The sequence below is a fragment of the Sinohyriopsis cumingii genome, chromosome 12 (assembly GCF_028554795.1).
Source record: "Sinohyriopsis cumingii isolate HCF-2022 chromosome 12, ASM2855479v2, whole genome shotgun sequence".
Classification (NCBI taxonomy): domain Eukaryota; kingdom Metazoa; phylum Mollusca; class Bivalvia; order Unionida; family Unionidae; genus Sinohyriopsis; species Sinohyriopsis cumingii.
Genome location: NC_142972.1, coordinates 30,418,337 through 30,444,381, shown reverse-complemented (window position 1 = coordinate 30,444,381; position 26,045 = coordinate 30,418,337). Strand labels below are relative to the sequence as shown.

Below are 26,045 nucleotides of genomic sequence, written 5' to 3'. Positions count from 1 at the left end.
GTATATGTTTTGCAACTTTTAATTCTGAGTTGATGCATGTGGATGTGGAAATTCAGTTACTGAATACTTAGCTACTTATATAAGGAGCTCTCACACTGGTAAAAGCATGCAATTGGGATTGTATTTGCAAGAGGGCAATTAATTGTTCAAAATACTGTTTTAGCTAACTACATATGCGAAGGGTTGATGTATAAAAAAGAGGATCAAGAAATCCTAGCTGGTAAAGATAATTGTATCCAACTTGACAGAAAGTGAGAAGGCCTTTTAATTTTGTACAGCAGTTTCATTAAGGAACCAACTATAATACCATTAGAAGTTTATGAGCAGCAAAAACCACATTTAGGACCAACTAGACATCAAAACCATATGCATAGTTCCATTTACGGCCAACCAGACATCAAATAGGTCATCTAGTGAAAGCACAATGTCAAAATGACCAGCCATCTAGGAGAAGTAGCAAGGAAGGGGTTTTCCAGATGCCCATTAAAACAGCCATATTGGAGGTTAGATTGGCACTATTTTCATTTACGTCCAACTAGACATAAGAAGTCTTTCACTGATATGACGATTCATTCAGGAGAAGTAGTTATACCAAGATTTTCAGGATGGCCACATTGGTGGCCTTATAGGATGTCTGTACAGCACCATAATTCTCATTCAGGACCTGCTAGACATCAACATAAGTATTTTGTACACATGTTGACACGCTGACACAATTATCCATTCAGAAGTAGCGATAAAAAGTTTCTTAATATGGCTACTGTGGCAACCACATTGTATGTGTGAGTGGCACCATCTTGTTTTTTCTTCCAGATATTTTCACACAAATATCATATTTAAAGATAACATGAATTCATACAAGATCTTGTCAGTTTATTTCATAACAGATTTTTCCCTCATATTAATATAATCTTTTGAAAACATTTATACATTATAGTTCTAGAAATTTTTCATGCTCTCAGAAACTATTAAAATCACAGCAGAAAGTGTTATGTTATATCTTTATTCAGCACTGAAAAATATTTATGAACTCTTAAAGTTTTTTCCCCTATATTAACTTAATTTAATGAAGATTTTCAGACTATAACCTTTCCATTGGATTTATTTTTTCAAACATGGCGTAAAAAGTATGTTATAGTAACCAATTTTTACATTGCCTTCACCATTGCAGAAATCTCTATAATCAATTTCCTAGTAAAGAAAAGCCAAGAAAATAAATGGACAGTTAATATTCACTTCAGGATCACAGACCTGAGGCAAATATGTCATTGTTAAATCAAACATTTTTATTGTGTTTCCTTAGACCTAAATATATATATATACTTGCTGTTACTCTAAACGAAGGCTGGTGATCCAGTTGATAACCTTTTGGGGGTTTTAAGGATGTCTTTAAAATTAAGGCCTTAAAAATGTTGAGATCTTATATTAAAAATGACAATTTGAGCCTTGCAGATTCATGTCCACAGGTGCCCAAATAAAAAAAAAGGGGGGGGTGCAAGGGGCAAGCTTGTTGGTGTGTTATAAAATAACTGACTTATCATCGGTGTGCTGACAGGTGATGTGTAATTAAATCACTGTTGTAATATTAATAATGAGTGAGTCTGCACAAAGGAATTTCATACAGCTAAAGTAGCTCAACAACTAGAGGCAATTAAGAAATATATCCACATTCGTGATTCTGTCAAATGGCAGATACAACAGCATCAGGAAGCTCAAGTGGCATTTACAGAAGGTAAAGAGCCGCTATACTTGTTATCTTTTTAGGGATGTGCTTGGATTTTGCCCTCAAGCTGGAGCAGTCATAGGATATATAATAAATCGCCACGGTCGGAATTTATCCCCAAGCTGGGGTAATCGATGGGTAAAGTCTTATCCACAGTCGGGGTTTTATTCAAGCTTCAGGTGCAAGTTTTTGTGCATCTCCATGCCCTTGCATAAAACACAGTTACACGTTTTTTTATATAGATATTTTTCAGTTGTAGACAGGAATAATAAGTATTTGCGAGTGTTTGAAATGAATGGGTTCATTATGAATTGAGTGGCACTACATTTCAAAAGCAAAATTGGATTGAAATGCAAGAACTGTAGTACGGAATTAGTGTTGGTTCTGGATCGTAGAATGGAATTGTGTGTGTGTGATTGGATTTTTAACGTAGCTTGAATAATTTTTCAGTCATATTGCTACGATGTCTGCAGTGTGGCAGTTTATAGTGATGTATAGCACTGGGGCATCATGCTGCAAACATGTAGTATGATGTTGCACCCAGTCACATTATCCTGACACCAGGCCGATCAGTCCTAACACTAACCTCTTAATGCTGAGCGTCTAGCGAGGTAGCTGTTAATACCATTTTTGTAAGTCTTTGGTATGACTTGGCTGGGGTTTGAACCCATGACCTCCCGCTTCTGAGGCGGACGCTCTAACCACTAGGACACCGGAGTGGTCAGAATGGAATTGTAACAATTACAATGGAAGCAATTTGTATTATGCTTGTTGGGGCATTCCTCACTGATGGCTGTCAGTGACATCATCATGGGAATGTGTAACAGCCACATTTTGTAAGAACAAGGTGTAGTTGGTGAACAATACAGACACTTTTCTGCCATTTCCACTGGCATCATCTCATATGATGTTATTTAAAAAAACTTCCTACAACATACTCACAACATATAAAACCTATATGCAAATCTGATGAAAGCTGCTTGTGTTTCTGAAACACATATTCCATACTGGTGGCAAGAATGTCCAAATCTACATTACAAAAATGAAAACATTACCATCCATCTAGGAGTTGCAAATGTATGAAATCCTCTTGTTGGGTAGTTTTACTAACAGGCTTTACAGCAGGGCCTTCCATTAGATTTAAATGTGGCAGGTAAGTTGACAAAGTAGGGTGGGGGGTTGGGGGGACCTACCCCAATGGGGATAATTCATTTTTTTTTTAAAGTAGCATGGTGTAAAGTAAAAGTAGATGGGCTGATAAGGAATCCACTGAATTTACAGACTAAAGGTTCAGACATTTGTTTTTAAGAGAAAAATGAAAGAAGGAAACAATACAACAGATATTTTAATATGACTTTAATGTTTATTTTCTAGATTTAATTAAGATTATGAATCAGAATCAGTCTCCAACTCCACTCTAAAGTTTATCTATTACTTCTTCTGCTCAGGCACCTGCAAATTAAAACAAAATTGTAATGCTTAAATAAAGTCATATCATCTCAGCACTAGTTACATATGCAGAAGTCATGTTAATCAGCATTATAAAAATGTATGAAATTTTCTTCACTGCACTTGTGCTTCCCTTACTATCGTTAAGCCATGATACAAGATAACTTTGCACTTACTTGTCATTTCTGGCAAGTGGATGGTGCAATCAATTTGCACAAAGATGAATTTATTTCATCCAAATATTTCATGTGAATAAAAATTCCAAATGGAGGCACTTGTCCGATCAGACAAGATATATGCATATTGTAGTTAGCTGGACTCTAGCTCTGATAGTCCTGGGCAATAGGATAAGCTGATTTTGTTATCAGTTTAGAAATGCATCCGCTTTGCAAATACTATGCTTTAAAAGACGAAACTGAATCCAATATTGATGAAATAAGAGTCATTTGGATTACCTTGTTTTTTATCATTCTGCGTTGGTTGGGTGCATATTTGAGGGTCTCTGATATGGTCTCTTCCATTCCATTTGCCTTTGCTTTGCCATTAGTTTTCAAGCAGGCTTCTGCATGAGTAATACAATGTTTTAAAATAAGTTTCACAACAAAGGATGCATTGCATTTTTCTAAATGCCAGCAATAATCAATGGAATATTTTTAAAACATGTACTTTGAAATGTGTCTCAAGTTACTTTATCAATTCATTTAAAAATCTCTGGCAAGTCACATGAAAAACACAATTTAAATCAAGCCATACTTACTTATCAAAGACTTTCTCATTCACATCCTTTACCTCACACAATAAATATCAGCAACACCAACATTAAATTCACACAATCAGTACAAAACCTAGGTGTTACTCTGGACAGTACTCTCACATTGCACCAACATGTCATGAACATATGCAAGGCTGCGTATCTTGAGCTGAGACGCATCAGCTCCATTCTCAGATATCTTTCAGTTGATGCCACTAAAACACTTGTGTGTTCATTACTGCTTTCAAGACTGGACTATGGTAACTCAATTCTGTCTGGTTCATCTTAATATCTACTGCAGAGACTTCAAAAAGTTCAAAACATAGCTGCTTGGATCATACTTAGAGTACCACAATCAGAGCACACCTCCCCGCTGCTCTGTACCCAACACTGGCTATCCATTCGATCCAGAATCAAACACAACATTAGTTCTCTGTGCTACGTTTCACTGACAGACTCTAGTCCAACATACCTATCCGACCTCACCTATGTGTACACACAAGCAAGATACTTACACTCCTCTTCCGACAATCATATACTCATTATTCTCACTATGAAAACAAAGTCACATGGACAGCATTCTTTTGCATACCAGGGCCCAGCAACATGGAATGAATTGTCCACTGAACTTAGACACAAAGACGCAGTGATCCCATTCAAGAGTGCTCTCAAAACTACTTATTCTGACTACAAAAACAAACTTAATGACTTAATAATGTTAACTACCTTAAATATTCTCAGCATGTTTTTTATGTTTTCTAATTTCATGGTGTTTGTTTTTGTAATCATATCATTGTGTATGTTTTTATGTTGTCTAATGTTGCAAAGCGCTTAGAGCTTCTAAAGATTAGGCGCTATACAAAGTCCTCATTATTATTATTATTATAATTAGCTTGGATGAATATTTTTTAAATCAGTGGCCATAACTAAAAAATGGGATTTTGTTTTATGATCATAAAAGTATGTTGGACACCATCCATGATGTACAATGCTGTCTGACATTTCTATGCACCTAAGGTTTCCATCTCAAATATTAAAGCAAAATGCATACCGAATTTGACAGATTGATGAAAATAAAAAAAAGCAATGCTTACCATTTGAAAAGAGGCAATTGTCACTAGAATATTCTATTCAAAATGATATTAATTTTGGACACAGGGGATACCACCCCCATGTTTTCCTGACTCGTGATATGTCGGCCTATTCTGTGCACAGCTTTAAAAGATGTAATGTTTATCCATCGAGCTATAGAAATGAAATACATTTACTGTAGACTGTTTCTGTCAGCAGTTAAGTTGAGTAATTAGGTCAGGTTTATAGCTAGTTTACAAAATTCAATGTAGAATGCCAATAAATGACAAGATGTATTTTTGCAAACTAAAGTGATCTTGAAAAAAGATTAGTAAAGTTTAACATTTTATAAAAAATAAGCTATTATGTGGAAAAGAAACAACAATGAAATAGGATGCAATGTGTTTACGTCTAGTTTTGGAAGGTACCGTCTCTAAGGTACCGTCATAATTGTACCGTAGTTTAATGGGTGGAAAGGCCATTGAAAGGTAAGGGCAGTGCGGAGACCATCGAGTATGTTCCAGAATAGCTGAATCTTTGTAGATACATAGATCCATTCGTAACTTCAGTCCGCAAGCGAAACACTGTACTTCGTATCCCAATCCTGACTCGGGTCCGAAGTAGACAAATCCTGTTCTAGCTAAAACATACGAAGAAGGTAATCCTTCCCTATCCGTAGGCCATTTTTGAAACATGTCCAATCGACAGGCACAATCACAATAGTCAGGTAAGAAGACTGGAAAATGGTAGGGTTTGAACTTGGAGTTCTCACTGGATTTCTCACTCGATTCTTGCTGCGGCGAAGTCATCCTTCTGGTGGGTGGCTATCCTCTTACAACCAATGTTTTATACCGACATGTCCATACGGCAAAGTAAAGTGGGTGGGAAGCCGCACTCGCTTCTGCTACACGATTTGAGAGACTTTTTCCAAGGGTCGACTGACGATGTGGTGTGTGGGTAAACGTACAATCTTGTTGGGTTGATAGGTGGTCACTATCTCTAGACTGCAAGGCTTCTTTCAATATGCCAAAGTTGACCACTCGACTGGTACGATAATTCAGAGTAAGTCCTTTCACTTTACACTTCGTGTGCACTTCTCCTTGTTTGGCCCAGTATTCGTAGCCGTAATTTTGGGACCACCACTAACGAAACTTAGAATCTTGTCATCGGGGTGCTTGTCTGTCCAGGCTCCTAAACGGTCTCCTTCGATGTCAGGGTGCTGTTGACTCGGGTGATCGATATAAATGCAACTGTCCATGTCAAAGTACAAGACACGTTCCCCTAACAGTTCTAAAGCTTCGTACAATTTTAAGCGAGCATGAGCTGTCATGTAAGCTGCAATGATGACATTTCCAAAGGGGTCATCTTCTACAAAGTTCAGATCTTCTTCGTAATTCACCAAGATCAAATCCTCACGAACGACGTCCACGTGTTTCATGAATTTGGCTTTGTCGTGAATCATCTGAAAGTAGCGGGAAGGTTCGGTCAAATACTCCGTCTTGGGTAAACACGGTCATTGTGCCATTTTACCCCACAAGCAATTTAACATCACTTTGGCAAACGATCGCCTGCCTTCGTTTTTCTCAATGTGATCTGAAGTAATGCCTTCTTGTGCCCAGAATTTCTCTCTGAATGTCTTTTGGTCTTCGGGAGTGTGACACCAGGACAGATAGCCACTGGCTTCTTGCTCAGTTTCAAAAAGGCATCCACGTAGTCTGCGAAAATGCCTTTCTGCGTGGGGTCACCCTTGTGGAATTATTGTGTCTTGGGAAAGTGGCAAATTTCGTACACTTCTAACAGTTGGTATCCCATGTTCAGAGCTTTGAACAATTCTACGCTGACCCATGTCCCCGTCAAGGCCCGTTCTTCCTGGGTGTGATGACAAGGTTGATCTTGGTTGCATGTTTCAGCACAAGTACGGCACAAAGGAAACATAAGTTTGCCTTGGCAATGGCGAGGTAAGACGGGATGGTATAGGTTCGTGGGAGGCAAAACTTTGCACTTGATCAAGCCTTCGTATTGTCGAATGTTTTTTAGGTCGATGTGTTCGGTGAACAATTGTGGGTGCCCTGCAGGAAAGCAACAATATTTGCACACGTAGGGATACAGTGAACACACGTCCAAGTATATGATTTCTTCTCCTTTCTCTTCGTCAGCTTGGTACAGCAAACAGGTGGCATTGGTCCTTCCTCCGTACAAACTATTACTTGGGTTCAGGGGGTCCATGAACTGGTAACTTTCCATGAGGCATTTAAACTCGGGATCGGTGTTCAAACGGTGATTGTATTTGTGTTCCCACATTTCCACCACTTGGTATCCTTCCTGTTCTAACTTTAGGCGTGGCTGACAAATGGCCTGGTACAAGTCTTCCATGGTTCGTTGTAAGAACTGATTTTTAGTGCCGCGGTCAGGGTAACAGACGGGACATCCGTGAAATAAGCAACCGTTAAACTCGTACATGATCTTGGGGTTTTCTAAGTCCCAGCCATTGACCGAATGCATTCCGATGATCTTTCGCCCTGTCCGTTGCGGGCATGCTGAATCCATTTGTCTTCCTTGTCACACAAGTAATGCAACCAGCATGGGGCTTTGACCGAGTATTGACGTTTGACATAGTTGGTCGTTTGAGGACTGATGACAGCCACAGTGTTTTCAAGCATGAATCATTGTCGGTAGACTAAGGAACACGCTTTGGCAATGGTGCAAGCCTCTTTTAAATGATCAACCCCTCCGTGTTCCATGAACAGTTCTCGAAATTTTCCACAGCATCGCCGTAAAATGTCCATGTCGGAACGACGATACTTTAGCATTTCTTCCTGAAAGTCGAAAGGGTCGGAGGCGTGAGCCTGGTACCAAGCGTAGAAAGTTTCTCGTTCGGTACGCATGTTGTCAGGGTCGTAATAGTGAGCCTGAGGCAAATGGGGTAGAACGGCGTGTTGATTGGCTTCTGTACTGAAAAAGTGTGGAAAGTACCCTTTAGCCATTTCTGTCATTCCAAACATTTTAGGCATTCGACTCAAAGGCATGGCTAAGTAGCTCATCGAATCTTTAAACTGCACTTGTCCCACTTGCATGAAAATGATTTTGGCTCCGTTCAAAGTGATTTTAGGACGCTCGATGCCACGTTCCGTATAACATCTCAAAAGAAACTGTCCATCATATCCGGAGAAATTGTGAGCCATCACCGTGGCATGACAATGACAATCTCCATAATAATGTTCGATGTCCTCTTGGCTCCACGTCTTGTCGATGGGGTCTAAGACCCATTGTGTCAAATCGGCTAGTGTGTTCGGTCCTTGAAAGATTTTTTCACGCCCTCCAGGAATCTTACTGCAGTGAGGGCAATAACTCAAGATAGGTTCTTGAATCACTTCTCGCATGCTCGATGAGCCACGCAGAAATTAGGAATGTGAATACTGATCTCTTGCATGCATTCGAAATCGAAAAAGATGAAATTGCCTTTCTTCTTCTTGTGACCATCCTCTTTCTCTGGTTGGGATTGGTATTTTTGTATGTAGCATTGGTGTTCCAAGTCCACAATGCAGTGACAAATGTGACATTTTTTCTTTCCTGAACATACGTGTGCCTTGGTACTGTTGATACATAGACCTTGTCCACACATTGGGCACAATCTCAGGAGTTGACAAGCACATTTCTTCTGTGAACCTTGCATCTTCAGATGTTGTTGGTAACAGGCAGGGCTGACAAATGTGCGCAGACAAGCAGGACAATGCACTGGTTCTTGCCCTTCGCTCAGACAGGGTTGAGAGGCCAAACATCCTGAGCATTTCGATCCACAATGTTTGTGTTGCTCTCGATTATTATAACCATCATAAGTCACATTTCTCACAGTAATATTTGTATCCCAGGAATCCAGTGATAGTGGTAATGGTATCGAAATGGTCATCGTGATGATAGAGGTGAATGTATTTTCCATCCTTAAAGTCTTTCCCTCGAAACAACAGAGACCCGCGCACTTCTTGAGGGTGCACTTTCAAGGTGTATCGTGGAGCTAGGGCATCTTGCAATTTTTGCATCTCAGGAATGCCACAGGATGTGTCTTTGGACAGGCATGCTTGTTGTAACAGAAGTTCTGCTTCATTTCGTTGTTTGGCTCGGTTCGATTTTCGAATGTTCTCCCAGGCTCTTTTCCATTCTACCGTGTCGTTCTTGTCGGCATAGGTTCATCCCACCACGATGGCTCGGGCTAAACACATGTGGTCTTGAAAATTGTTAATTTGGACAAGACTTGTTTTGGTAATGCGAAGGTTGTTGACCAATAAGGTCTTTCTGCATTGTCCGGTCCCTTGAGGAGGAGAGACGTGGGTCATGTCCAGTGTGGCTTTTCCATCGGTGATGTCAAACTGGTCATTAGATTGTTGCACGTGTTGAATCTTGTCCATGACTTTGGAAGTGGTCAATTCTGCAGGGCTGCTAAACTCGATCCAAACAGGGGATTTCAAGCCGTCATGTTGTATGGAAAGTCTCAAGCGATCATCTTCTTTGGGTTGACATTGTCGCTTGAGTGTGGTGAGCAAAGAATCCCACATGTCGGTGATGAACCCTTTTGCTTTCTCTAACAGTACTTCAGACTTGAAATCTTTAAACTTCACTGTGTATTTGTAAGCCGTAGTTCTAAATTTTCTAGAGGGACGCTTTTCCGTCTCTCGAATGTCATAGTACTTTTCAGGGTTGACTAAGGGTGGTAAACTTTGTTTAGAGGGTTTGGATTCTGGTTCACTCATGTCCTCTTCAAAATCACTGGCATGAATTTGTGCCAAGACTTCAGCCCTAGTACGAGGCGATAGATCACGTTTCTGCCTCTTACTTTCTTCTTCTTTCTTCTCAAATGAATTGGATCATTTCATCTCGATAGCAAAAAGTCAAATGACTAAAGTTTAAACACCATGGATTAATTTATAGTCATAGCAGACCAGCGTATATAAAGGGTATGTGTCTTGTCCTTTCACTATTCATTTCACTCTCAATCTGAGCACAACAATGGAAGAGACTACCAAGATTGAACGTTTCATCAGAGCTTTGCGAGGGGTCATTAGAAAATTCTCTTCAGACCAGCCGAGGGACTACTCTCCTTCCTTTCAAGATAAAAGTCAAGATACTTGCTATATCTGTCAGAAGAAAGGGCATTGGTCTTCAGAGTGTCCAGACCGTCAAAAAAGAAAAAAAAGGGGTTAGAAGAGACAAAAGTCAAGATACCTGTTATTATTGTCAAGAAAAAGGACATTGGTCACCAGACTGCCCAAAAAAGAAACAAGAGGAGTCAGAAGAAGAGAGGGATTCTTCAGAGGAAGAGGAAGAAGAAGAGGAAGAAAACAGACAGGTGAAGAAAAAGAAACAGGAGAAGAAAAGAAGGGAAGAAAGTGAGGAGGAAGAGGAGGAAAAGACTATGACGGTGAAGAAATTAAAAAAACAGAGAGTGAACAATGAGACAGAATAAGTCTATGAACTTTTTAAAGTGCTCTGTTGTGAATTGTGAATTGTAAATATTTATAAAAGAATAAATTAATTATAAAAGGTAAGTGTCTTTGGGTTTTGATTTTAAAATAAGAACCTACACTCACGCACACTCATACACAGACAGGTACTACTGGGTAAAATGTTTTTTTTCAGTTATTGGCAATTGAAAGCCTATCTCTTTTCGAGAGACGTGGATGGCCCTGAAAAGGGCCTTTTTTGGTGTAAGGGGTGAGTTTAAACAATCAACTTTAACTGTCTTAAGCCTTTGCCATGGCCAAGGCCTACTTCTGGACTGCGTACTGTTGATGATGATTTCGTTGAAATCACTAAGGATGGTGCAGTAGGCGTAGTCACAGGGTTGGAGTGTTTAGCTTGGGAAGGTCGTATTCTCTTCGGCCGTAATAAAGAAGTCTGATACATCTGTTTCAGACTTCTTAACTAAGATGTCTAACAGTACCGTGACCGTTTGATTTTGACACCCTTGTTTCTTTGCTGCTGCGTCTTCTTCTTCTTGTTTTTTTCTTACCTCTTCTTCTTGCTGCTGTTGCTGTAGGAGAAAAGCTTGTTCCGCTTCCTTTTGCTGTTGTATAAATTTCTCCAATTCTTCTTTCTGTCTCTGTCTAAAATTTTCCATGTGCGGTAATGAAGGAGAAGGTGACGAAGGTTCAGGAACAAATTCTTGCAAGGTAAAAAAATCCACAAAATCCCAATTCACCTCTTCTGAAAGTAAGTCTGGGTTCCCTTGGGTAGTCTCCACCATCAGTGCACCCAAACTGATCGTTTTCTGAGTTTCCGTCATGTTGAAAAACTGTCGCTTAGATTGACTACGCACAGGCGCTAGCGAATCTATATAGACTATGTGACGTCACAGACTGCTCTCTTCGGATTGGACGTGGGCTGACTGAATTTTGTAACGCATGTTTGGATTGGTCAACAAACTCAATCCGTTTCAATCCTTCCTCCCCCTATAAATAAGTACAGTTCACTGCATTCCTTCACCTGTTACTCAGCACCCCAACATGCGGACCGATGTACAATCTTCAACGCTTGTGTCTTCGATGATGTTCCGGACGGACATATCAATGTATGTCCGATCCAACTGGACAGTTATCCACAGGACAGACACCAGCCTGTGGATGCGAAGAATCTTATGTGGAGCATCAAGGATGCCTCAAAAGAGTCTTAATCTATGGTCCTGCAGTCAGGCACAGCCTAAGGTCAAGAAGAAGATGTCACAGATGCCCTTTATGTTAAGGGTATATTAACATAAAACCAAAGGCCCTTTTCAGGGCCATTCCTATCTCTCGAAAAGATCTTGACTTTCAATTGCCTACCCCTTTTTTTATTTTTTTGTTTAAAAAAATAATAAAAAATAGAGACCCCTCCCTGTTTCAATTTTCGCCTGTTCCATTTTCATAGACCCATCAGGTCGGGACCTTATTAAAATAGGGTCCCGACCCTGTTCCATTTCCCCTAGTCCCAAGACAGTCCCACGATTTATTCCCCATGTTCAATTTCCCTTGTCCCTAGAGTGAATAGTTTTTTTTCTTTCTCCCATGTTAAATTCCCCTTGTCCCTAGAATGGATATTTTTTTTTTTTCTCCCATGTTAAATTACATAGTCCCCAGAGTGGATATACCCTTTTTAACATGGAAGTTCCCTAGTCCCTAGACCGTCCCTATTCACTACTACCATTGTCATTACCAGCCTGAAACCAAATTTAATGCCATTTGTATAAATTCATTTCAAATAAATATTATGATATAGTTGAAGTGTAAAGTCAAGCAAGTATTCTGTTTGCAGATTTTACATTTTAGATATTATAGTAAAGTCATATTTTCTCTTGTTTAGTAAACTTTATTGCAACTGGTTCCAAAATAGTAAATCTTATTTAATGTTCATTCACCAGAATAGGTATTAATACAATCCCGAATTAACTGTATGGTACTAAAATATACCCTGATCTTGTGTGAGATTGTAATATACAGAACTATACCTCAAGACAACAATAATATATTGAATTTATATTGTATCAAGACTGTCATGGTTATGAACTCCAACTTTATTCAGGTTTTTTCATAATAAATGATCATCTTGTGCTATGGTTGAAAAGAAATCAAAGTTCAGTTTAACTCCATTCTCTCCACATTTGTAAGTTGTTAAGAGGCATACTCATCCTCAGTGTTATAGTAAAATGTAATCTTATTTGGATCAATCTTGGTGGTGTAATATATGAATGGAGAAAGAATATTATCATCCAGATTAAAATATGTTTTATTCAGACTCTACTAAAATTTTTAGTTGGATATGGGTTACGGAGCCTGATGTGTACGAACAAAGCAATGTGTACCATGACCTTTTTAATTTAACATTTTAAACTCCTGCAGAAGAAAGAGATTTTTTAGATCCATTAATCTGTATTAACAAAAACATTTCTTCAGTATGATTTTCAATTACTTAGTATTGACAAAACTCATATTTTAAAGTTGTTGTTTTTTTGTGTTTGGTTTGGCCTTTTATGGTAAACCAACACAAGTAAGTTATTTAGTGCCAAGGCACTTTAAGTATAGTGCCTTGCCCAAGGACACACCATGGTAGCTAACCCAGGTTGGTCTGATGGTAGAATTTGAACCTACCTTATTTCACAGGTCCAGAAAGCTAACCACTGAGCCACTACAGCTCCCCATCTTATAGTGGAATGCTGGTATACTTTATGATCAAGAAGGATGGGTTGGGGTATGCATGTTGCATCTGAAAAAAGTGATGGAATTTTTGTTTACATAATATTTTAGTCATACAATATGAATCATTTTCTATAGATTTAAGATGTATCAGATCAAGTTAAGAAAAATCATATATTCTGTTTCCTGGGAATGTACTAAAATTCACTGTTATTGTTTGATTTTTTGGTAGTAAGCTTACTTGGTATTTTTTTCTTTTTAACTTGAATACCTAATTTGTTAACATCCTATTCTAAATCTTCAGAGTTCTGTCTATTAAGTGACAACTGTTGATACATGTAGGGAAGTTTTTGTTTATATCTTTTGATTTTTGTGGTTCTGGAAGTTGCAGTGTTTGTTGTTGTATTATAACCATTTCAGTAATTTAATGAATGCAGAGTATACTGCTCTATAAATGAAATTTAAGTGAAAATAATGTAAAAGTATGTTTCACTGCAAATATAAATTGTTTAAAATAATATATCATTTATCATATGACTATTCAATTGTGGTAACTAGTATTCCATCCAATATCTATATATTAAAATATGTCTTTTCATACAGCTGGTGATCATTTAGATACAAGTCCAATTGAACATAATCAAATTATCAATGCAGGTGTTTTTATTAGTAGTAGTATTGCAAGTATAAGTGTTAGTATTAAGATTTCATATACAGGTATGATAAGTGTATCATAATGTTTAAATGATGCTCCTTGTTACAACATAAAATATGTTCATTGAAACAAATGGTTCACTGGTAAATTGGCAGCAAAGGTCTTCACTGAATTATGTTGCATAAACTATTTTACAATAAAACATATATGATGCATCTCAATTATGATGAATGTGAGGAGGAGGATTAATAATAATGCAATTTAAGTTATCTTCATAACATAAGTTCTAGCAGATGTGTAATTTTTATGTGGTTCATCATCAGTTTGAAACTGGTCTGTGATTTCTGGATCTGGACATACCTGGTCCCCTGCTGTTGTGCTGCTATGGTCTTTACAGTTCATTAGGATATCAGTTACACTTGGTTTACATTTAGAACCCCATGGGATGGAATGCCCAGTTTGAAACTGAGAGAATGGTTAATTATCCATAATATAACTCCTGCAGTTATTATTAGGTTTGATATCAAGGTCTTTCTTTAAAAGCTTTTCAACTCAGGTTCTGTTCTACCATACAGATAAATAAAGTCAAATTCAAGGCTTTCAGATTTGTCCAGTTTGTTTCATGTGTTGCGGCAGACAGACTGTATATTGCCACTGTACCATATAAATATCAGTGCTTAGTCTGCTCTCAGTTGCTGTGGTTTGATTAGTTACAAGTGTCATCACATGTGACTAATTATTGACCAATGTAATGAAACTTGTATAATTAGAAGGCTGTATTTAAAAACTCTAAAGATCTTAAAAAGAAAATTGGATCGGGGTAAGTAAAACCTTTTACTTTGACCATTTGGCTAGAAAATAATTTTCAATAAGTTTAAATTGGATAATAGTAATATAATAATTAATTACACAAATCAGAATAAAAGCTATTTGCATATCCCCTTACAGCTGTTGCTTTTTCATAGTACTAAGTAGAATAAAGTATAGTTAAGACAGATAGCTTTAAGCTAGAATTAAACTCAAATAAATTGCAAGAAATCAAAACAAACCCAGGATTAAAACTAAAGAAATATCCCGTCATATATACCTTACATCAAATAAAGAAACTCAAGATGGATAACAACAAAATTAATGTCACATCATCAAATAGTTATCTCAGCTGCCTGGTCAACCTAAAGGCAGATAAACTAAGGCAAACTTACTCCGAAGCAGTCTCATCCCCCCTAAGAGAAAAACGACAGATACAGTTCTTAACGCCAATTTTCAACTCGACCCCAACTGACTCGATGAGTAGACTCTACCTGTCACCAAGCGTAAACGAGAATGTGGACAATCTACCGAGTAACCGCAAAACTACATCCGACATGAGTACCCAAACTGAGGAACAATACTCAACAAGCACAAAAACAACCCAGACCACGCTGGTTAAAAACACTAGCAGCCAGGGGACTCAAACTGAGAACCTACTAGATGAAACAGAACGCCCTCACCCTACCACAAATAAAGCAGTCACACACGACTCAACAAAAGGTAAGAATAATAGGAAAACCAAATCCCAAATACCAGTTAGAAAGAATAAGGAACACACTAACTGTCAGAATACAAGACCCAGCAAGCCGGTTATGGACAACGAAACAAAGTCAGCTAAAGAGACAAACACCAGGGGAAAAAAGACCAGTCTGCAAAATATCCAAAACAAGAAACACCCCGCTGAACTGACTCTCTTCATCAAGGGAGTAAATTCCAAAATAACGAAGTTAGCCTTTAAAACCATAGCATGGCAATTGAACAAACATCACCAAGGAGAATTCACGCTTAAAAGCACTAGAGACGACTTGCTGATAATCAAATGCACCACTGAACAACAGATTGCCAAATATATGGAAATTGAAAGAATAGACCAAATAAATGTTCAGGTCACTAGACACAACAGAACAAAACAACACATAGACCCAAACCCCCCAAAAACACACAACAAAGGAGTCATATACGTATCAACTCAAAATAAAACCAATGAAATAGTAGACTACATAAGGAGTAAAGGACAGGAAGTAGAGAAAGCAATCCGCCTAAAAACAAGAAGGGGAAAGGATAGCACTGCAGTGGTACTCTTTTTTAAGGGCGCCACCCCAGAAACTATCAAAATAGCCGAAAAACTCGAGGCTAAAAAAATTTTTCCTTTCAAAAACAAACCACGGTTCTGTGGCAACTGCAAAAATTGGGGGCATTACTCTAAGAGTTGCGGAAACCTATTCCGGTGCAATCAATGTGGTCTTCACCACCCAGACCGGAAAACATGTAGCGCCACCAATCAGCACTGCGCTAACTGTAGTGGTAACCACAAACCAAACCACGCAGAATGCCCCAGGGCTCTTAGAGAAGCCCTAATAGTCGAATATATGATCTCCCATGGGGTAAACTATAAGCAGGCCAAAACAAAAATCAGGATACCAAAAACAAAATAAATAGGTAGCACCCTCACTGGTAGGAAACACGCATAAAACGAAAACAACAGTAAATTAAACAAACTATTAAGACTTTTTGCACTAGAGATGGATTCCAGAGCAGAAATCAAAATATGGCAATGGAATGCACGCGGCCTTAGGGCCCACGCTGACCAACTAAATAACAAAATACTTGAACAGGAAAGAAAACCAGATGTTATATGCATACAGGAAACCCACCTAAATGATACCTCACGTATCCCAAACATCATAGGCTACAACACCAAATACCTAAAGCATCGATCCCCCACAGCAAGAGGAGGGGGGTTAGCAACCTTTGTTAGAGATGGAATTACATCAGAAATGCATAAATTAACAGATAGTAGACCGCCCAATGACTTCGAAATACAGATAGTCAAAATAACCGCTCAAACTAAGCAGGTACTAATCGTTAACCTCTATGAAACAAATGAGCAGCGCAATTTAAGTGCAGACGAAACAATCAAAATGATTAAAGACTGTGGAGAATGGGTGGTAATATGCGGGGACTTCAATGCGCACAATGAACTATGGGGGAGTCAAAAGACGGACATTAAAGGAAAAATTGTAGAAAAATGGGCACAAAAATGCAACTTAGTTTTTCTAAACAACGGAATGCACACCCGGATAGATGACAGAACAGGCCACACATCAGCAATAGACCTATCTCTATGCACACCAAGATTAACAGGCATTTCTGATTGGCAAGTTGATGAAAGCGACCCTATGGGAAGTGACCATTACCTTATAAATATAGATATACAAATTAGAATACCTCAAAATAAAGCGTCCTTCACACCAAGATGGAAATACGAACAGGCCAACTGGATTAGGTTCAAACAGATAGGTGACTCAATCGACCCAGAAACCATATATCACCGGGACATTGACACCTTTAATGACAAATTAATAGAAACCATTAACACAATGGCCCAAGAAACAATTCCTAAAACTAAAGGAGTAGCACCCAAACCCACGGTGCCCTGGTGGAATAATGAATGTAAAATAGCAATTAAAGAGAAAAAAAGAGCTCTAAACAAATTCAAAAGAACTAAAAATAATAGGGACTTTAACTACTACAAGGAAAAGGAAAAAACTGCCAAACAAACTATTATGATAGCTAAACAAAACTCATGGAGAGAATTCTGCTCAAAACTAGATATTAACACAAAATCGAAGGAGGTGTGGCAAAGAATTAAAAAAATGAGAGGCAAAACTAAATCAATAACCCCCAACATACCTGGACAAAACAACAAACATAAGGCAGAATTATTCGCAAACTATTTCGCCAACATGTGTAGCAATACCAACTTAGAGGATAAGTTTAAAAATCATAAAAGGCAATTTGAGGAAAGCAACTCTGACGACATAAAGGAAGCAGGAAATAATGACGGCCCACTAAACCTTCCGTTTACAGAAGCCGAATGGAGAAAGGCCCTCGCCGGCAAAAAGACCACATCCCCTGGGGAGGATACTTTGGGGTATGAAATGTACAAGAACCTACCCAAAAAACTTGTCACAATTGCACTTAACCTCATTAATAAAATATGGGAAACCGGTACCATACCTATAAGATGGAAAAAGGCAGTAGTGGTCCCGATTCTTAAGCCTGGAAAACCCTCAAGCGATATAAAATCATACAGGCCCATATCACTAACAGACAATATATGTAAAATAATGGAAACTATGGTAAACAACAGGCTGAAATACCATTTAGAAAGCAAAGGACTACTAGCTAATACACAGAGCGGGTTTCGCAACTACCGAAGCACAATAGACCAACTCATGAGACTAGAAACCGCTGTCAAATTAGCATCTAGAGAAAAATTTTAAAAATCCAGATATGTTACAGCCATCTTCTTAGACATGGAAAAAGCATATGATCTAATGTGGACTAAGGGACTGATAAGTAAACTTAAACCATACGGAATAACTGGCAATATATACAAATTTATTGCTAACTTCCTAACCGATAGAAAGATACAAGTCAGACTAGGACAAGACTACTCCGAACGATACAAACTGGAAAATGGCACGCCACAATGAAGCGTAATCAGCCCAACTTTATTTAATATAATGATAAACGACCTGGAAACAGCGGTAAAACCCAACCACCTTGACTTATCCCAATTCGCCGATGACAGCGCCGTATGGAAAACTGGCAACCCAGCCAGCAGAGAAACGACCAAGCACTTACAAAAAGGACTAAACGATATAGGAAATTGGACAGATAAATGGGGATTTAAATTGTCACCTCTAAAAACAGTAGGCATAGTTTTCAATCCGGGAGGTGGCCACCCCCCACCCACTCCAAACTTAACCCTAAAGGGGGTACCCATCAAATTCGAAAAACAAGCGACACTCCTAGGTATGGTATTCGACCACGAACTCACGTGGGCAGCTCATATCCAAGAACTCGTAACGAAGTGCAAACGAGACATCAACCTCCACAGAAACCTCAGAGGGGTGAATTGGGGGGTTGATCAAAAAACACTCGTTACCCTATATAGAGCACTTATAAGAGCAAAATTGGACTACGGTTGCCAGGTATATGGAGCGGCGAACGCCACGTTACTAAAGAAACTAGACACAGTCCAATCAAAAGCGCTAAGGGTATGCACCGGCGTCCTAAATGGTACCCCCACACAAGATATCTTAATAATAGTAGGAGAACCCCCGCTAGACCTAAGGCGGAAGGAATTGATGCTGCGATACTCGACTCGAATATCAATACACCAACCCAACCACCTCACGCTACAAGCCCTCTTAGCATGCGACAAACCATTCGATACAAAAGGAAAAAATAAAAAAATACCTAGTGGGAAAATAATTATAGAATTAAAAAGGAAATTTCAAATCGCAAATATCAACCCAGAAAAAATAAGGTACTACCCAGACCCCCCGTGGACCTGTCCCACACCACAAATAGATCTTAGCTTACGTAAACTAGGACAAAAACAAAATGACCCGATAGGACTAAGAGCATCAATACTAACGTACATTGACAACAAATACGAGACATACACGCAAATCTTCGCAGATGGATCAAAAACCAAAAATCCAAATAAAACTGCAGCAGGGATAGTGATCCCAAAATTAGATGTCGCCGTTGGAAAAAGACTCCCAGACCAATGCGCTATATACACGGTAGAATTCATGGCAATACTAATGGCATTAACATACGTCAAAACATACCCCACAACTAAGGCAGTCATTCTAAGCGACTCTTACAGTGTACTACAATCGTTAGCAACAGACCAATCCAAGAGCAGACCTAATATGATTAATCATGCAAGATCGCTACTTAAAGAGATTGAAAAAAACAACAAACACGTTGAATTCGTATGGATACCCTCTCACATCCATAATCCCAGGCAATGACAAAGCAGATGCAGAAGCAAAAAACGCCACAAATGAACCAAAAGCCCAAAATATAGCATACAGCGTCACTGAAATCAATAACATGGGACAAGATCAATGACATGTGGCAAGAGCTATGGGAAAAATCGGATGCAAACAGTCTAATACACACGATGATGAAAAAAGTAAGTAGAAAAGTCGAAAGTCCGACCTTCAAAAATCCATACGATATAACAATAATAAATAGAATAAGAACAGGTAAAACACTATTGGCAGGATGCGCAGGGAAACACATAAAAAGGGGACCAACCGAAAACTGCCCCTACTGCCCAACTCCAGAAACAATCGCACACTTAATAAATATATGCCCCAAATACAACCAGGAAAGGGCCGAACTAAAATCTCAACAGGAACAAATAGGAGAACGGTGGACATACCCGGAGTTACTTGTGGCAAGAAACAATAACATAGGAATGACCTATAATAACATCATGACATTCATTAACAAAATAGGCAAAAGGGGACAAATCTAAACCGAATGAAGGGTTGGGTATAAAGAGAGACCATGTAAAGAAATTAAAACCAATAAACCTAAAAGATCGAACCAAAAAAGAAAAAAACCAATGAAAATATTACAAATCACTGTTTGGGAATTGTGACGGCCGGCTCGGGCTAGTGGGTTCACAGACTGACACCGCCGCTCATAACCCGAACAATAAAAACCAGATAAGGACGAATATTACAAAATCACTGTTTTGGAATTATAATGGCATGCTAGGCCCCGTAGGTTCAAAAAAAAAAAAAAAAAAAAGAAAAAAAGGAAAAAAAAAAAAAAAACAAAAAACAAAAAAAAAAATATTAAAAAGTAAATCAAAGACCAGTCAAAATATTACAAATCACTGTTTGGGAATTGTGACGGCCGGCTCGGTATCGTGGGTTCACAGACTGGCACAGCCGATCATAACCCGAACAATAAAAACCAGATAAGGACAAAATATTACAAAATCACTGTTTCGGAATTATAACGGCATGCTAGGTCCCGTAGGATCAAAAAAAAATAAAAAAAATATAAAAAAATAAAAATAAAAAAAATATACATTAAAATAAATCACAAATAGCTAAGCTAAACAAAAATAACAGGTAAATAGCCAAGTGGTCAAAGCGAAGGGAAACAAAGGCAATCAAACCACCTCCCTCGAAGAAAACATCTCACGGCGAACATGGCAGTATCAAAAGGACGAGAAGACCAAAATAGAAACGGACACGGGATAAGGCAGAAAGAGCTGAAATAAAGAAGAGCAGGAAAAGGCACAGGATGAAGTTAAACGTCCTAAGGCAGTAAAAGAAGAAAGAACAGGACACTTGCAGACCTTGGGGAATAAAGGCAGAAACAATGAAAAGAGTATGCCTCAAATAATCAAACCACCCCCACCCCCCAGTATGAAAAGAATTGCCTTCCCGAAATCAAACAAAAGAAATAAGGCCACACCCCCCCACATCTACTTATAAGTGTGAATGAGAAAGTGAGCGTGAATGTGTGTTGTCGGGATATGTGGGAAAAGCAGAAAAACGAACAAAAATGTCTATAGCCATCACACAAATATAGCATACACACTCCCTACCCACCTTTTTTTTCTTTTCTTTTCTTTTTTTTTTTCTTTTTTTACAAACAAATTTTACCACATAGGGCTTTCATTCTGACCCACGAAAGCCCTCTTTTGACCAACAACTTACTGGCCCTGAAACACACTGATTGGTTTAAAGCCACACGTACGAAATACTTAACCAAATTGAGATCTCCAAAACAAAATAAAGGGCTACTAAAAGCCTACTAGATGTGAAAAAATTTTCGGAAAATTCAAGTACGCAAAGTACACAAAATTTAATAGACCTTACAAAAGATAGGAAAATTCACAACTCAGGAATATCTGAAGCGTATGTGACAATCACATGTTTGGCAAGATAGTACAGGAATAGCCCAATAAATATAGGGAACTGGGCATTGATTGCAACGAAAATTTCATAATACTGCTGCTGGTGTGCTTCGGTTACTGCCTGAAATGAGAGAGGAAGGAGATGCAGGATGCAGAAACAGACCACCAACGGAGTACAACGATGGAGAAGGTTGCAGCGATGAGAGCCTGGGCGGGACCTTTTGGGGCACCTGGGCTTTGGCTTGCTTGCTTGGGGGCATTGTATAAGTTAATCGCTAAATTCAAAAAGTACACAAGCGTGTACAAACTAAACAGTCGCACATACCGAAAGGTGCACGTGACTTTAATCCAATGAATGAATGAAATGTGTGCTAGAGGGTAGGGTTAGCAGTTATACTCCCAATTATGTTTGTGATGAGCAAAAGCAGCTGCACAAATTTGAGCTTTTAGTTTGGTTCTGGTAGGGTCAAAGGATGCAGGTACATTTTACATTCATTTTTTACTAGAAATAGCTATTTTCAATATTTTTCTGTGACAAGGCAACTAAAAGAATCAGTATGTGCCTTATGCATGAATAAAGTTCACTAGTACTATAACAAATTAGCATACTTTTCATCACCCCTCTACCATCAAGATTTTTTTATATTTACCTCTGTAGCAGACACAAATAAAAGTCGGCAGCTCATTTGCAGACTAAGTTACGCATATGATCTCCAATGCTCATCTAACTGTGACAGGCAGTCACCAACAAGCCAACCTATTTCCATGCCTAACTCAAAGTAAATCTGAACCACATTATAGATTTAGCTTATGTGTAAATTTATAAATGCTAGGCTTGTGATAATTAGGTTCATGCCTTCTACCTTAAAAATTAGAGGGATGTCAAAATACGAAACTATCCAGTGAGACCTATGATGTTAATTTTAATCCCTATGGGATTTGTGACATAAAAAACCCAAATGCTTTATGTATTAAAAGGTAACTAATGGGGGCAGGATCTGCAGTGAATCAATGGTTAGTATGCTAGACTCCTGATAAAAATGTTTGTGTTAAAATCCTGTTATCAAGTCAACCAGGTTACCTACTGCAATGTACCCTTGCCTTACTCCAATTCCCTCAGTACTTAGTAAACAACTAGTGTTGCTGTACATAACAAAACCAGTCCATATTGATTTTACATATTTTACTAAATCCTGACAAAAATAATTCTCTAAATAAAGAATGATTAATATGTGATGGTCTCACATGTAATCAAACTCTTCCAAGCTTTTAATGATATGAACCGATTTATCAATGTTTATCAAATTTGCATGAAAAACTATTTCTTATTTGTCATCAAATATGTTCAATGTTTTGATCATATAAGCATTTCTGCTACATTAGATCAAAATAATCTTTTTGTCAGAAATAGAGCCCTTATAGTATTTGCAAGGTCAACCAATCAGATGCAGAATTTGAGTTTAATATGAATGAATACTTTTTTTACAAAATTGCTCTTTTGCTATATCTTGATGAGATAAATCTATTCACCAAGTCTGATGAAATTAATGAGAAATAGTTTTAAGAGCAGTAGCAAGAATGGCTAGTGAGATGTAGAACCACCACATTATATGCATAGATTTTGCTTATAGCCTCAGACATACAAGCAAATAATTAAACAAGTCAGATCTAAATTGGATCATAAACACTGTTGTGCAAATCATAAGAAACTCTGCCAATCAGATGCAAGGTCACTTCACTACCATACCTTTATCACACTCATAATAAGCATCATTGTGAAACTTGACTCTATAAGCCCAATGGCCAAGCATGATCAAACTTGAATCAGCAGTAGTGGTTATAACCTCATGTATTTGTATGCATCTTCACTTCTTCAATCTAGATCTCATTTATATAAGCATGTATTCTACGTTTAGTAAAAACTGCACTACATGTATAAATATTGCATGCGGTGGTAACATACTCAGATGAAAGATCACCTTATTATTATTAATGGTTAACACTCATCAAACTTCAAGGACAACTTAATGATTTTAGCCTATATTGTGGAAGTATGGCTTTTAGGCTGGTTAAAAAACTCAACCAATCTTATACATGATCACATGTATATACTTGGATTTTGCTCATTATTAGATTTATCCAAGATGTTGATTTAAGCCCAAAACCAAGTTTTATATAAACAAATTGATCAGAACTATGGACTCCAAAGTAGCTAATTTCTTACTGTTGAAAGACAGAAGGGGATGTGAAATAAATAACACACTCTGGACCATTACATAAACCCACTTAGCCTTTTGACCAGTTGAGATAAAATATCAACAATAATGTTAAATAAGATTGATAAATTATGTTTTCTCACATTACCTCTAGCCCTTTTCAACATGGATGGTATTTTTCTTCCACATATGTCAGCTCTTAATTAGTGGCCCTTTCCCATCATGAATGTTGTAGGTGAAACTCTCAGAATTAGGCTTTTTAATTTATATCTGTAGAAGAAAAAAACTATTGGTCTGCATATATCAATGTCACCATTTCTGTATTAGATTAAAATACCATATGTGTGTGTGTGTGTGTGTGTGTGTGTGTGTGTGTTAATTTTAGAATTTAAGCAAACTTGTCTCCATGTGTTTATTTTAAAACTGATGATGATAACACATAACAGGTTCAATGGATAAAATGTTATTTCTTACTTCTTACAACTGCTCATTATATCTGAATTTACATTCAATGTTTGTTTTAATTAACATATTTGGGATATTGGGCAAATTATTTATTTTGTAGTTTATCATTATATCATTTACCAGTCTTTTATCATTCAAATATGTAATATAGTACCATTATACTGACTTCATATTCTATATGATATCCCAGCAATACATATTAAGCAGATAAGTGCAAATAAAAATGTTCAGAATGTAAAATTTACTCCAAGCTCAAAGAAGATCAGCAAAAGATAATATCCAACAATTACCAAACAAAAAGCGAAGTTAACGCAGTTACCTTTATTATGACGTCTCCAACACCAACGGTACTGTACAGCTACGTCTTCTGAGTTTTACCGTCATCTTGTCTTTCAAACCAGAATTAATTTCTTGAGCTCTTACAAAATGAAGAAACTTTTAAATACTATAATTTACGCAGCTTCTTTACATGCCATCAGATAAATTATGGCACAGTGTTATGTCTGTCAGCAAAACGCAACTTCACATTTGGACGGCGCGCTGTGTGGGCATCGCCGACACAGCAACTGACATGAATTCTCTATTAGCAGACAATGATTCGGAATAAATCCTTCGCAAATCTAACATTCTCGATTTTTCATAGTTCCACTTTTCATTGTTGCATCTGTTTGATTGTACAATTGCTAATGATGTTCAATGAATCAACTTCAATTCATCTGCTGTCTGAAATCCCGGTTCAGTTGGTATTTTCTTCCGCGCATGATGCCGTGTAAATAAAAGATACGGTCGACATTCAAAGTGGTTTAGGTTAATTTATTATTTTTCTTTATTAAGGTCATTTGCAGAAAGTGTTTCGCTAGGGTGAGAAAAAAAAATATAACAAAAAGAAAACTTTCTTTTCCAACGCTAATACTGTATATATTTCAATTTGTGATTGATGCTATAAATAAAAAAAAATGATAATAAAGCATTTTAGCCCGTGGCTTCGGCACGGCACTCGTTTTTGTGGGTTTTTTAAAATGTTGTTAGTGTTGTTTTGGGGTTGTTTTTTGTGTGTGTACCACACTAAAAAACATACCAGGTATTAGGCCTAACGTAGGAAAAGAAATTATCCTCTATTTATTACTATTCTTACTGTCAAATGACGCAAAAGTGATCAAATTGCTATTAAGATTTTGTTTTGTATAACACTTACCGCTCGTTTTCCTCGAGATAAAGCAGCCACTTCAAAATGATTATAAAATCTGTGACAGATGAAAAACGTGGTTTAAATAATTCGTAATCGCCTGCCTTAAAATACTGTAGGAATTTGCTAATGTATTTCATGGCCCTCGTTTGAATAGATACCAACGATCATGTATATCGACCAAATTTTGTATATTCCTGCCCACAATCATGTATTTTGTATTAAACCGTATATTACACGAGCGCTCTGTGGCAAACTCGGGGGGGGGGGGGGGGTCTCTATTATACCCAGAGGCGTAGCTATGATATTTTGCGCCCGGGGACGAACTATAAAATTGGCGCCCCAGCCCCCTCCCCGTTTAATCACATTTTTGAATATTACCCTTGTTTACTTATTATAATGTAACGTTGTAAGCCTCATTTTGGCGCCCCTGTACCTTGGCGCCCGGGGACATATGTACTCCCCTTCCCCCCCCCCCCCGCTACGCCTCTGATTATACCTGCTGTATCAGTTGAGAAATATATTGAACAGATCAGGCCCCAATACTCTCGCTCTGAAAAACATTAAAATAATTATATGCAGAATATCGGTAG

At 37.9% G+C, this 26,045-nt stretch overlaps 1 long non-coding RNA gene across 1 annotated transcript; it reads right to left on the bottom strand.

Annotated features, from left to right (window-relative positions):
* Positions 1–3,064: 3,064 nt before the first annotated feature.
* On the bottom strand, positions 3,065–24,501 carry LOC149786182 (uncharacterized). The gene is made up of 4 exons (XR_016425187.1): positions 23,950–24,501; positions 13,109–13,223; positions 3,628–3,734; positions 3,065–3,175 (listed from the first exon to the last, which is right to left on the bottom strand). It is a non-coding gene; the product is annotated as an uncharacterized LOC149786182 (long non-coding RNA).
* Positions 24,502–26,045: the final 1,544 nt, after the last annotated feature.